Source organism: Schistocerca piceifrons, chromosome 6 (assembly GCF_021461385.2).
Source record: "Schistocerca piceifrons isolate TAMUIC-IGC-003096 chromosome 6, iqSchPice1.1, whole genome shotgun sequence".
Taxonomy (NCBI): Eukaryota; Metazoa; Arthropoda; class Insecta; order Orthoptera; family Acrididae; genus Schistocerca; species Schistocerca piceifrons.
Window position 1 is genome coordinate 121,389,623 of NC_060143.1, and position 12,618 is coordinate 121,402,240.

Sequence of the window (12,618 nt, forward strand, 5' to 3'; positions counted from 1 at the left end):
ACAAAATAAAATCGCACTGTAGTTCGCCCTCTGATTCGTCTCGCGAACGACAAAATGGCAGGTTTCGAAATATGTGCCCAAGGGATATAAAAGCACCTGAATTCGGTGGGGTACACGAAACGAGACTCCTCGAAAATGACAGCGGTCGGTCGTACCCTGGGCAATCCTTTCAACACCAAGACACCATCAAACGGCTCTTATTAAAACGAGCTTTGACGATTATGTCCATAAACACTGAAGGGTTCTCACATGAGAAAGAGGTATTACTCGCTGAAGCATGTAAACGACACAACTGTGATCTCCTACTAATTCAAGAGACCCATACCGGCCCCAACAATAGAAGACCGAAGATACACGGAATGAAATTAGTAATGGAAAGGCCACATTGGCAATGGAGCAGCGCAGTCTTCGCCAAAACCGACTTAGACATTATATCTGTAGAACTGACATCTTAAGAAGACATCGACATCTCAACTGTAAAGATATAATTCTGTACATCTATCTATAAGCTACCGAACAGAGAGTTCATATTCAACTTAGGGTTACAACCAACGAATTTTGTAATGGGCATTCCAGCGGCCGTAGCTCTGCCTGGGGGTACAGTAACACAAACGAAAGCCGAGAGAACCTCGACATATGGGCAGAGTCAGCTGGACTGAAATTAGTACACGATCCCAAACTTCCATCCTCCTTTAACAGCAGCAGGTGGGTCCGCGGATACAGTCCTGATAAGATCTTCGTCAGGGAACACATTGCATCAAACAAGGAAGTAAGAAGAGGTGCAGAACCTAGACGCGAGCCCCAAAAAATACGACACATTTATTGAATTAGTTAAAACTGTCACACACAAAACATCCCCCAAGACTGTAGAACTACGTATTATACCCGGTATCAACGAAAAGTCAAAGGTTCACCTGGAACACTATCAGCCGCTCTTCGAGGAAAACCCGTTTTCAGAAGGAGAGGAACTCCTCCAGGCCATATACGACTCAAGAAGACCGAAATGGTGTAATTTAATCAGAAGCCTAGAGATGAAACAGAATAGCCGAAAGGTCTGGCAATTTCTTTAGAACTTCAATAATGACCCCCCAACTAACACTCGAAATTCAAATAACGTCACACAAAATCAAATAGCACATCAGCAAGAAAGAAGCTTCAGAGAAGACCATCTAGTCACTCCCTTTACTCTGGAAGAATTAGAAGAGTTCACTTTCCTAATGAAGAATAGTAAAGCTGCTGGACTAGATGATCTATGCCTAGGGCAAATAAAAATGTTCGGACCCGCTACCAGACGGTGGTTATTAGCTATTATGAACAAATGCGTCCTTCAAATGAAGGTCAGCAAGCCCTGGCGGAAGGCAAAAATAGTAGCTATATCAAAGCCTGGAATGAGCTTCAGAAATCCCAAAACCTTTCAGCCGGTCTCCCTCCTGTGACAGCTCTATAAAGTCCTAGAAAGAACGATCGTCAACCGCATCTCCGTACACGTGCACCAGAATATTACTGAAGAGGAAGCAAGGTTCCGCCCTGGGAGGTCGTGCTGTGGACAGATTTTGAACCTCACACAGCACATAGAAGATGGCTGCGAACGGAAACAAATCACAGGTGCAGCTTTTATCGTACAGCCGAGTCTGACACCATTAAACACTATAAGTTAATATCAAAAATATGTAACACCACGACGGGTTACCGTCTGGCGCAATTCATCCAGGGCCTGCTGCAGAGCAGACGCTTCTTCGTTATGCTGCAGACAAAGAGGAGCCGATGGCGGACCTACAAAAGTGAACTACCCCAAGGTAGCGTCCTTGCCCCACTGACGTACAACATCTACACCAACGACCAGCCGATCAGTACAGATGCTCACTCCTTCACCTACGCAGGTGGTATAGCCATTTCTGCTCAGGGCAAAACACTTTTAGTGGTGGAAAGAAAACTGATAACAGTACTTGAGAAACTAGCTGACTACTATGATGACAACCACCTCACGAGAAACCCAGCAAAAACCCAGGTCTGCGCTTTTCACCTACGCGTTAGAGAGACTAGGAGAAAACTCAACAGAACCTGGAGGGGACAGCGCCTATCTCATTGCGACACACCAAAATATCTTGGAGTCAAACTCGACTGCGCTCTTACCTTCAAGGATCACTGTTTGGACACAAAGATGACAGTTAGTGCCAGGAATACATCATATGCAAGCTTACAAATGGTAAAAGGGGAGCACAACCCACAGTTCTCCGTCCCTCAGCTCTGGTGCTATGTTTCTCCGCTGCGGAGTACTCGGCACCTGTGTGGGAAAAATCCACCCATGCAAAAGAAGTAAATACAGCTCTGAATGAGACAGGATGCATCATAACAGGTTGCCTCCGCCCGGCTCCCACAAACCAGCTGTACCAACTCACCCCTCCCAGATATCGGAAGGAGAACAGCTGCAGAAATCGAGAAACAAAAACAAGAAACAGATCCCAGGCATCCAACGTTTGGACACTAACCCCCGCCTAAAAGACTTAAATGAAGGACGAGTTTTCTGCAAACAAGTGATCCATCCCCTTTACCGCCTAAAACACGACGAGAAGAACTGTGGCGAAACTCGGAAACGGGAAGAACAGGGAATAGCTCCAGATAAGAACCTACAGCCGGCTTAGAACTTCCGTACACGATCTGGAAAGCCTTGAGTAGATTAAGATGGCGTGTATCACGATGCAAAGTAAACCTGAAGAAATGAGGCTATATAAGTACAGACCAGCCCTGTGAGTGTGAAGAACTGCAAGGCCCACAACACCTACCAGCCTGCAGGAAATTGGACGAACCTTGCACGATACAGGACATACTAACAGCAAGTGACAAGGTCGTACAAGCTGCAACGTACTGGGCTTCGCACCCTAGAAAGAATCGTACATTGCTTTCTGTGTTTTTGTATTTTACTTTATTTAATCTTCACTTCTTTCAGTACCATGTACTAGGTTCCTTTACGTTTTCTATTTATTGTAATCTTAAAGATTTTGAAAAAGTGATGTCTTGCATACGATAAATAAATAAATATAAGCTGAATTCGGTCAACAGAGGGAAGGTAAGTGGACCTGACGGGATACCACCTCCATTCTACACAGAATATGCGAATGAACTTGCCCCTCTTCTAACAGCAGTATACCGTGACGGTTGTAAAAACGCCACAGGTCATTCCCGTTTTCGAGAAGGGTCGATGAACAGACTAACAAAACTATAGGCCTAGACCTCTGACGCCAGTCTGTTGTATAATTCTGGAATATGTTTTGTGCTAGCGTATTATGACATTTTTGGAGACCTCTGTGGAAACCAAGATGGGATTCAGAAACAACGATCGTGTGAAACTCAGCTCGCTCTGTACGTCGACGAGACCCAGAGAGCAGTAGGTTCAGGAGCCCAGGTAGATGCCGTGTTCCTTGACTTCCGGAAGACTTTCGAGACAGTTCCACACTGGCGCCTAGTGATTAAAACTCGAGCGTTGGGAATATCAGGCCAATTGTGCGATTTGAATGAGGAGTTTCTAGCAAACAGAACGTAGTATGACATTCCCAACTGACAGGGGTCTTCAGACTAACAGTAGCTTCGGACAGCCCCCAAGGGACCATTACTTTTCACAGTTATATGCACTGGAGAGCCAAAGAAACTGTTACCTCTGCCTAATATCGTGTAGGTCCCCCAAGAACACTCAGAAGTGCCGCAACGTGACGCGGCGTGGACTCGGTTAATGTCTTAATTAGTGCTGGAGGGAATGACACCATGAATCCGTAAGAGTACGAGGGGATGGAGATCTCTTCTGAACAACATTTTGCAGGGCATCCCAGACATGCTCAATAATGTTCACGTCTGGGGAGTCTGGTGGACAACAGAAGTGTATAAACTCATAAGTCACTGTGCAGCAATTCGGGACGTGTGGGGTGTCGCATTGTCCTGCCAAAATTGCCCAAGTCTGTCGGAATGCACAATGGATATGAATGGATGCAGGTGATCATACAGGATGCTTACGTACATGCCACTGTCAGAGTGGTATCTGGACGTATCAAGGGTCCCAACAGCATACGCCCCACACCCTTACAGAGCCTCCATCATCTTGAACAAGCTTCTGCTCACATGCAAGGTCTATGAATTCATGAGGTTGTCTCCATAGCCGTACACGTCCACCCGCTCGATAAAATTTGAAACGAGACTCGTCCGACCAGATAACATGTTTCCAGTCATCAATATTCAAATGTTGGCGTTGACAGGCCAAGGCTGGGCGTAAAGCTTTGTGTCGTGCAGTCATGAAGGGTACCCAAGTGAACCTTCGGCTCCGAATGCCCATACTGATAATGTTTTGTTGACTGGTTCGCAGGCTGAGACTTGTTGATGGCCTAGCATTGAGATCTGCAGCAATTTGCGGAAGGGTTGCACTTCTGTCAAGTTGAACGATTCTCTTCAGTCGTCGTTGGTCCTGTTCTTGCAGGATCTTTTTCCGGCAGCAGCGAAGTCGGGGATTTGATGTTTTACGTGATTCGTGATATTCACGGAACAGACGTGAAATGGTCGCACGGGTAAATCCCCACTTCGGCGCTAACTCATAGATGCTGTATCCCATCGCTTGTGCGGGGACTGTAACTCCACGTTCTAATTCACTTACATCTTGATAACCGGCTATTGTAGCAGCAGTAACCGACCTAACAACTGCGTCACACACTTGTTGTATTACGTAGGCGTTGCCGCCCGTAGCGCCGTATTCTGCCTGCTTGCGTATCTCTGTACTTGAACACCCACGCCTATACCAGTTTCTTTGGCGCTTCAGTGTATAGACGGCGTACCTGACAATGTCAGAAATTCTATGAGGCTTCTTGTGGATGATCATGCTGTATACACAGGAGTCTCAATATCAGCAGGAAGAGCTGCAGAGGATTGAAGCATAGTGCAGAAACTGGCAGTTGACCCTCGGCATAAAGAAACGTAATGTGTAACGAATACGTACATAAAAAGACCCTTGATTGTATGATTATACGAATGCAGAACGATCACTGGAAGCATTTACTTCCATTCGTTCGGCGATTTAAAGTGAAATGACCACGTACGACAAATGCTAGACTCAGATTGACTGGAAGATTTCCCAGGAAATGCAGTCCATCAGCAAAGGAGGTAGCTTACACGACACTCGATGGACCAGTACTCGAATATTGTTCTTCAGTTGTAAGTAGGCTGTTTATGTTTTCTTATTGGCAACGTTACGTAGCGGTCTGTGTGAGAATCACTGGCTGTGCTGTGTGCAGTCTGTGGCTAGTTTGCATTGTTGTCTGCCATTGTAGTGTTGGGCAGCGGCAGCTGGATGTGAACAGCACGTAGCGTTGCGCAGTTGGAGGTGAGCCGCCAGCAGTGGTGGATGTGGGGAGAGAGATGGCGGAGTTTTGAAATTTGTCATGACCTGCTATATATATTATGACTATTAAGGTAAATACATTGTTTGTTCTCTATTAATATCTTTCATTTGCTAACTATCCCTATCAGTTGTTAGTGCCTTCCATAGTTTGGATCTTTTATTTAGCTGGCAGTAGTGGCGCCTGCTGTATTGCAGTAGTTCGAGTAACCAAGATTTTTGTGAGGTAAGCGATTTGTGAAACGCATAGGTTAATGTTAGTCAGGGCCATTCTTTCGTAGGAATTTTTTGAAAGTCAGATTGCGTTGCGCTAAAAATATTGTGTGTCAGTTAAAGCACAGTCATGTATAATTCTTCAAAAAGGGGATGTTTCACAGTCTGGGATACTTGCCAGGTATGGCTGATGAAGGAAATAGAGAAGATACAAATAAGAACTGCGCGTTTTGTTACAGGTTGATTCAGTAAACAAGAGAGTGTCACAGATATGATCTGTCAGCTCCAGTGGCAGGCGCTGCAGAAGAGGTGCTCAGCATCACCGTATGGTTTACGAGTGCATACGTTCCTAGAAGAATAAAAAATGGTTCAAATGGCTCTGAGCACTATGGCACTTAACTTCTGAGGTCATCAGTCCCCTAGAACTTAGAACTACTTAAACCCAACTAACCTAAGGACATCACACACATCCACGCTCGAGGCAGGATTCGAACCTGCGACCGTAGCGGTCGCACGGTTCCAGACTGTAGCGCTTACAACAGCTCGGCCACTCCGGCCGGTCTAGAAGAATCGAACAACATATTATTTCCTACTGTGTATATCTGGCGAAAGAACCACAAAGATAAAGTTAGAGAGATTGGAGCCCACCTGGAGTTGTCCTTGCTACAAACCACATGCGACTGGACCAGGAGAAGTGGCAAGTGACAGTGGTACACAAAGCGCCCTAAGCCACGCACCGTAAAGTGGCTCTCTGGAGTATAGATGTAGATGTAGATGAAGCAGATTGGCCTACGTGGAACTTTCGGCTGGTGTGGTGTATAACTAGTCGGTCGTAGTAGAAGGCAAGCTACTGGTGTGGTCTGTGTGCCGAGTATCTGTAGTGGCTGTGGCCTGCTTCGTTGTGACTGGCCCCGACTTCGGTCCAGCACGCGACCAGTGCAGCAGTTTTGGGCCACAGCATGAGTTAATTCTGCTCGCCACTGCAGCAGGCTGACGCCTTCCACCAGGCCTCAGCAGTATTCTAGTTCCGCCAGTAGGATTTCAGGTACAGCTACCTTGCCCGTCTCTCCACAGGTTGTGACGTCTTTGTGGAGAGGTGTTCCCCAACAGTTTGATGGTATGACGTACTAACAAAGTCGCATTTCGTACATTATTTGTCGATTAGGTATTTTACTTTTACCTACAAATCTGGGAATCGTTCATGTTGAACTGAAACTGATCATTTAATAAAATTAATGCAACCAAACTTGTCAGCAAAGAATCTGTTTTACAACAGTGATTTCGGATTTTCTCTGAAGACATTATGCCAGTTTCCGCGCGAGCTTCCTGTAGCCAGATGAGTTAAACCTTTTGCTCAGCTGGAGGACACAAAGGTCGTAATTCAGTTTTCAATAGACTTCTGCAGGGATGGGGCAAATAGGCTACGTGATTTGGACATCGATGGAACATCGCTTAGACCTAACGGAGCGACCTTGTCAAAGGACTTGAGTAAGCCACTGTTAATGCAATTGACAGTAGACAGACAGTTTTTTAATTCACTGATTACAGTTGCGGAATATAGTCACCGAGAATGTTAGACAACAACGTGAAGACAATAATACTTACTTCAGCTGTCTTTTGGTGGCTGCAAAAAACATTTTTCCCAGTGACTAAGGAGCTTGAGACACCGCTGTAGAGCAAGAGACAAGTTCTCAGAACGTTCCAAACTACGTTTACGACACGTACCTTCTTTCTGTCGTGCTAGCTATACGAGTTTAATACATTTGTAGCAGTAACAGCACTTCCATTCCCATACTCCCTGAGATATTCCCGGGTAGTATTAATTCATGGAACCATGCCAGAGAAACCCACTAATGCTGGTTTCAGTTGTGTTGCAAATCTAGCTATTGACCTACCACAATGGTCGATTGGGAAGCTCAACTGCAAAATGAAATGCATTCTGAAAACAACACCCAAACTGTGACTACGCCATGTCTCTGCGATATCCTTTCCTCCACGAGTTTAGAACCGCGAGTTATACGAGAGAAATTACGCGGAGTCTGGAAGGTAGGAGATGAGGTTTTGATAGAAGAAAAGCTGTGAGGGCGGATCGTAGGTCTTGATTTGGAAGCTCAGTCGGTGCACATGTAAGACTCACCTTCAAAAATTTTTAAAGTTTGCACTGTTGTAAACGGGCACAACTGAACCAAATGACACAAGTCCTCTAATGTGCCTCACATTACACGACTAACTAATAAACTTTTAGTCAAACTTTGGCAAAAAACTGTGCTAAACGCGAGCATAAAAAATAGGATTTTGAATTTATGTGGAAACAGAAGTTGTATCTATTATTCTACTTCCCTAAGGCGGAAAAACTAAAACTGACGAGGCAGTAATGAAGAGACTGATAGAGTGACAAGACCTTCAATCTGTTTTCAAGTGGATTTGCTTTCTTTCCTCACTTTAAGTTAATTATAACATACTTATTATACCCACGACTTAGGAACACAACGAGAACGCTTTACACGTTGCAGAACACGTAACATTATGCAATTCACGATCCTAATATTATTTCATTACTTAAGCACCTACCTTCTTTTCTGGACGTTCGGATTAACTATTTCAAAAACGTTTATCCCAACTGAGTTTCGCTGAAGACGACTTTTTACAATCCAGGTAAATATTTCGGTACTTTATTAAGGAAAGAGAACTTCTGTTTGTATTTTAGGAGTTCCACCGTTTTCTCTGTGGTTCCAGGGAAGAACAGCAACGGCGCTGAAACCAGGTCGACACAGCAGAATACTGGCGAGCCCAAGGAAGGGGTGATGAGTAAATAAGTCGGTCGAGCACACTTGCCCGCCAGAGGCAAGGTCCCAAGTTCGAGTCCCAGTGCAGCACACAGTTGCAGTCTGCAGGAAGTTAAATATAAAAAATCGTCGACCATAAGAGAATGAACTCCGAAAACCTCCACTAGGCTCAGTAGTCGTTGTGGCTCGGTGGAATTTCCATAGAACGTTCTCTTAGTAACATGGCATCTTTGCCGTCTTTATGTGCCGAGTCTTCCGAAATTTGAAAACTCTTCTGTCTTTCCTTACTGAAGCTTTGCTACGGTGTTTCGAAATCTCTGGAAAAACGTCTTATGCGATGTCGTCGGGCTAATCCCACACAGCAGCTGGTGAAGTGCCGGCAGTCCCCAATAGGAAAAAATGGGCCTTCCTCTGGGAAGTAGAGGCGCGCCAGTTGATGACTCCATGGCGGCGGCCTTGGCACGTGGCACGCTGCTCGTCTCGCCCAGCGACTATTTGTGTTGTTTCGCAAGTACGATTACAGTGTGCCTAGCTTCTAGGCTCGAAACTGAGCTCCAGGAACGTAAGAGGCGTCTACCTAAAGCGAAACGCATGTCCATATCTCCAGGCATCGCACTTCGGTGGAAAAAATTATACCCGCTACTCTCATGCGATAGGCCGTAATAACTTTATGAAATATTTGGCTGTTCTTCACATGCGATGTGGCTGAGTATCTTTTTTTTACTTTATTTTTTTTTTATTTGGAACTTTTTGAACTTCGCCCTACAGCTCGACAACGCTTTTCCTGAAGCTTGAGTTGGAAGGGATGCACATTCATGGGGGCAAGATGACTTGCCGAATTGGGGCGGGATCGAGTCATTATTGTGCAAAACGCATATATAGAACTTTTTCTGCCTCAGACCCCAGGAACCGCTGGTAGAATGGAGCAACATTTTAAGCAAATTGCGCGTCACGTCCTAAAAATTACTCTTAAGATCTACAGCGCTTGCGGTAATGAACACATCACGCAGTTGTATTGTTCTTTTCTTTATTTGACACTTACGAATCTTGACAAAAGAAAAAGGGTTTAAATGGGTCTAAGCACTATGGTACTTAACATCTGAAGTCATCCGTCCCCTAGACTTAGAACTATTTAAACCTAACTAACCTAAGGACAGCACACACATCCATGCCCGAGGCAGGATTCGAACCTGCGACCGTAGCGGTCAAGCGGTTCCAGACTGAAGCACCTAGAACCGCACGGCCACACCGGCAGGCTACATTCAATTGTCACGTTTTTTGTTGCGCTGGCACACATCTTCCTAAAGAATTTTATCGTTCTAATCCATATTGTAAGCTTAATGTATTGCTGCCAGTCAAAAATTTTACACGCGTTTTGGTATTCTGAATTGTTTTTTTATACCTATAGCAAAAATTGCATAAAGAATTTGCGTTACATTTTACATTAAGAATTCCAGTGTATGTAATTAAAGCAAACATTTAAAGACAGGAGGAAACTACGGGTAATATTTTCTTTTTTTTACGTTAGCTTGGATTCTCGATCTGATGATGAAATGCTTTTACTTTTAGGACAAAATAGTCTAGTGTTTCTCCGTAGTTTAGCATTTTCGGCTCAGCGTATATTACGAGGGCGTGCTGAAAAATAACGCCAAAGTATTTTTCATGTGAATAGTCTTAAAGCTTTTCAAATAAACGTTACTAATATCCTACATCTTTATACATCATGTCTACGTGTCTGCACCTCCCACCACTTCAGGGAACGGAACTACGGTGTGTAATATGACTCTGTCCACACATGGAGCGCCGCGCGGGATTAGCCGAACGGTCTATGGCGCTGCAGTCATGGACTGTGCGGCTGGTCCCGGCGGAGGTTCGAGTCCTCCCTCGGTCATGGGTGTGTGTGTTTGTTTGTCCTTAGGATAATTTAGGTCAAGTGGTGTGTAAGTTTACGGACTGATGACCGTAGCAGTTAAGTCCCATAAGATTTCACACACATTTGAACATCACACATGGAGCACGTTATACTTCAACAAGACAACGCCGAACCACACACGAGTGCTTCGATATCTGCAACATCCCGATGCCTTAGGTTGATCATCCTGCATACATTCCCTACGTGGCCCCATCCGACTTTCTTCTCTTCCAAAAACTTAAAGAGCACGTTCGTGATTTCACTTGGATAGTGATAAAGTGGTGCAAGCGAACGTGACGTTGTGGCTCCGTCAACAAACCCAAAACTGGACTCGCATTCTGCGGAACGACGGTTCAAACCCGCGTCCGGCCATCCAGATTTAGGTTTTCTGTGATTTCCCTAAATCGGTCCAGGTAAATGCCGGAATGGTTGCTTTGAAAGGGCTTGGCAGATTTACTTCCCCGTCATTCCTTCTCTACTGATCTCGTTGTCGACTGGATGTTAAACACTAAACATCTCGTCCTTCTCCTGCTCCTCACAACAAAGTCAAACATTCTACAGTGGAGGTATCAACAAACTGGTCTCTTGTTTGGAGAAATGTGTTCATAGTCAGGGTGACCCTGCGGGGTAATAAATATGTAGACACGAAGAACAAAAATGTAGAACATCAACAACGTATGTTTTATTTAAAAAGCTATAAGAGTTTTCATGTAAAATATTCTGAGGCACTACTTTTCAGCATGGCCTTGTAAAAATGTCACTCCACAAAACGTTAAGCATCTAGGAGTAGCACCGGCCTCATTCAGTGAAATTTATGGATTTATTAAAAATTCTAAAAGACAACAGCTCCTATGATGTTGATGGAATTTCAAACAGAACTTTGAAATGTTGTTGTAACCTAATAAGTAATTTCCTTACCGATGTATCTAATGCATCACTGACCCACTAAATTTTTCCAGGCGCATTAAAATATGTAACTGCAAAGTCTCTTCGTAGGAAAGATGACATGAAAAACTTAAACAACTGTCGTTCAGTTTCCTTAATCAGATCTTATTTCACAGTGTTCGAAAAAGTAATGTACTCAAGAGTATTCTCACATCCAAGCATAAACAATGTACTTAACAACTCACAGTTTGGATTCCACTCCACTGCACTGAGAACCGTATTTATACATTCACTCATCAAATGTTACAACCCTTAAATAATAAAATATCGGCAGCTAGTATTTTTTGCGATATTTCCAAGGCGTTTGATTGTCTATATAGTGTTATTATCCTATAAACACTCACGTTTTGTTGAATTAGATGCTATACATAAAGCTAATTTGAACGATGCTTAAGAAACAGAATGCAAAAAATTGTGCTGAAAAATTGTAATAATGTTGGCAAGGTATAAATTTTTGGCGGCTGGGGAGAGATCAAAAACGGAGTCCCACAGGTTTCAATTTCTGCCCCACTCCCATTCCTTATATATGTGACAGAGCGTTCACTTTAAATTTAACAAGCAGAATAGCTACTTTTAGCGGACGATACTAGTCTTATAATAAAACCCATTAGAGACAAAGTCACAGAAGAGATTGTTAGTTACGTTTTTTCAAATAATTGTTAAGTGGTCTCTGAAAATAGACTGTCCCTTAATTTTGGAAAAAAAAAAAAAACGCCATATTCCGTTCTGGTCACCAAATAGCGTCACACCAGTAATTGATGTAGCACATGAAAAGGAGTCAGTAAATAAGGCAGATTGCTATAAATCTTTCAGTGTAAATACTGATGAAAGTTTGAACTGGAAAACGGATATTGCTGAGATTCTCAAAAACAATTAAGTTCACCTACTTCTGCTCTTCAAATAACTGCTAGTCTTGGAAGCAAACAAATCAACTTCCTGGCATGTTTTGCACATTCCACTCAATATTGTCTTATGGAATAATTTTCTGAGGTAGCTCACCACTTGGAAATTACTGATGGCGCAGAAGCGAGTAGTGAGAATAATATGTGGGGTCCACCTGCTGTTGTCATGTAGATACCTCTTCAAGAAGTTACACATTTTAATTTCACCGTCGCAGTACGTATATTCGCTAGTAAAATTCGTCGTAAATAATACATCAAAATTTGAGAAGAACAGTGAGGTCCATTCTTGCAACACTAGAGGAAAAAATTACATCATTAAAGCTGCCAGTGCTTCAGAAAGGAGTTGAATATACAGCTACAATTTTTTTTTCCTTTGCGTAATATCGTTTAACCCAAAGGCATTTCATCTGGAAAACAACTTCTCTCCCATGGACGACTTTGTATTTAAAAATTGGAACCGTGAAAAAAGATCTTGTTGCAAGTGTT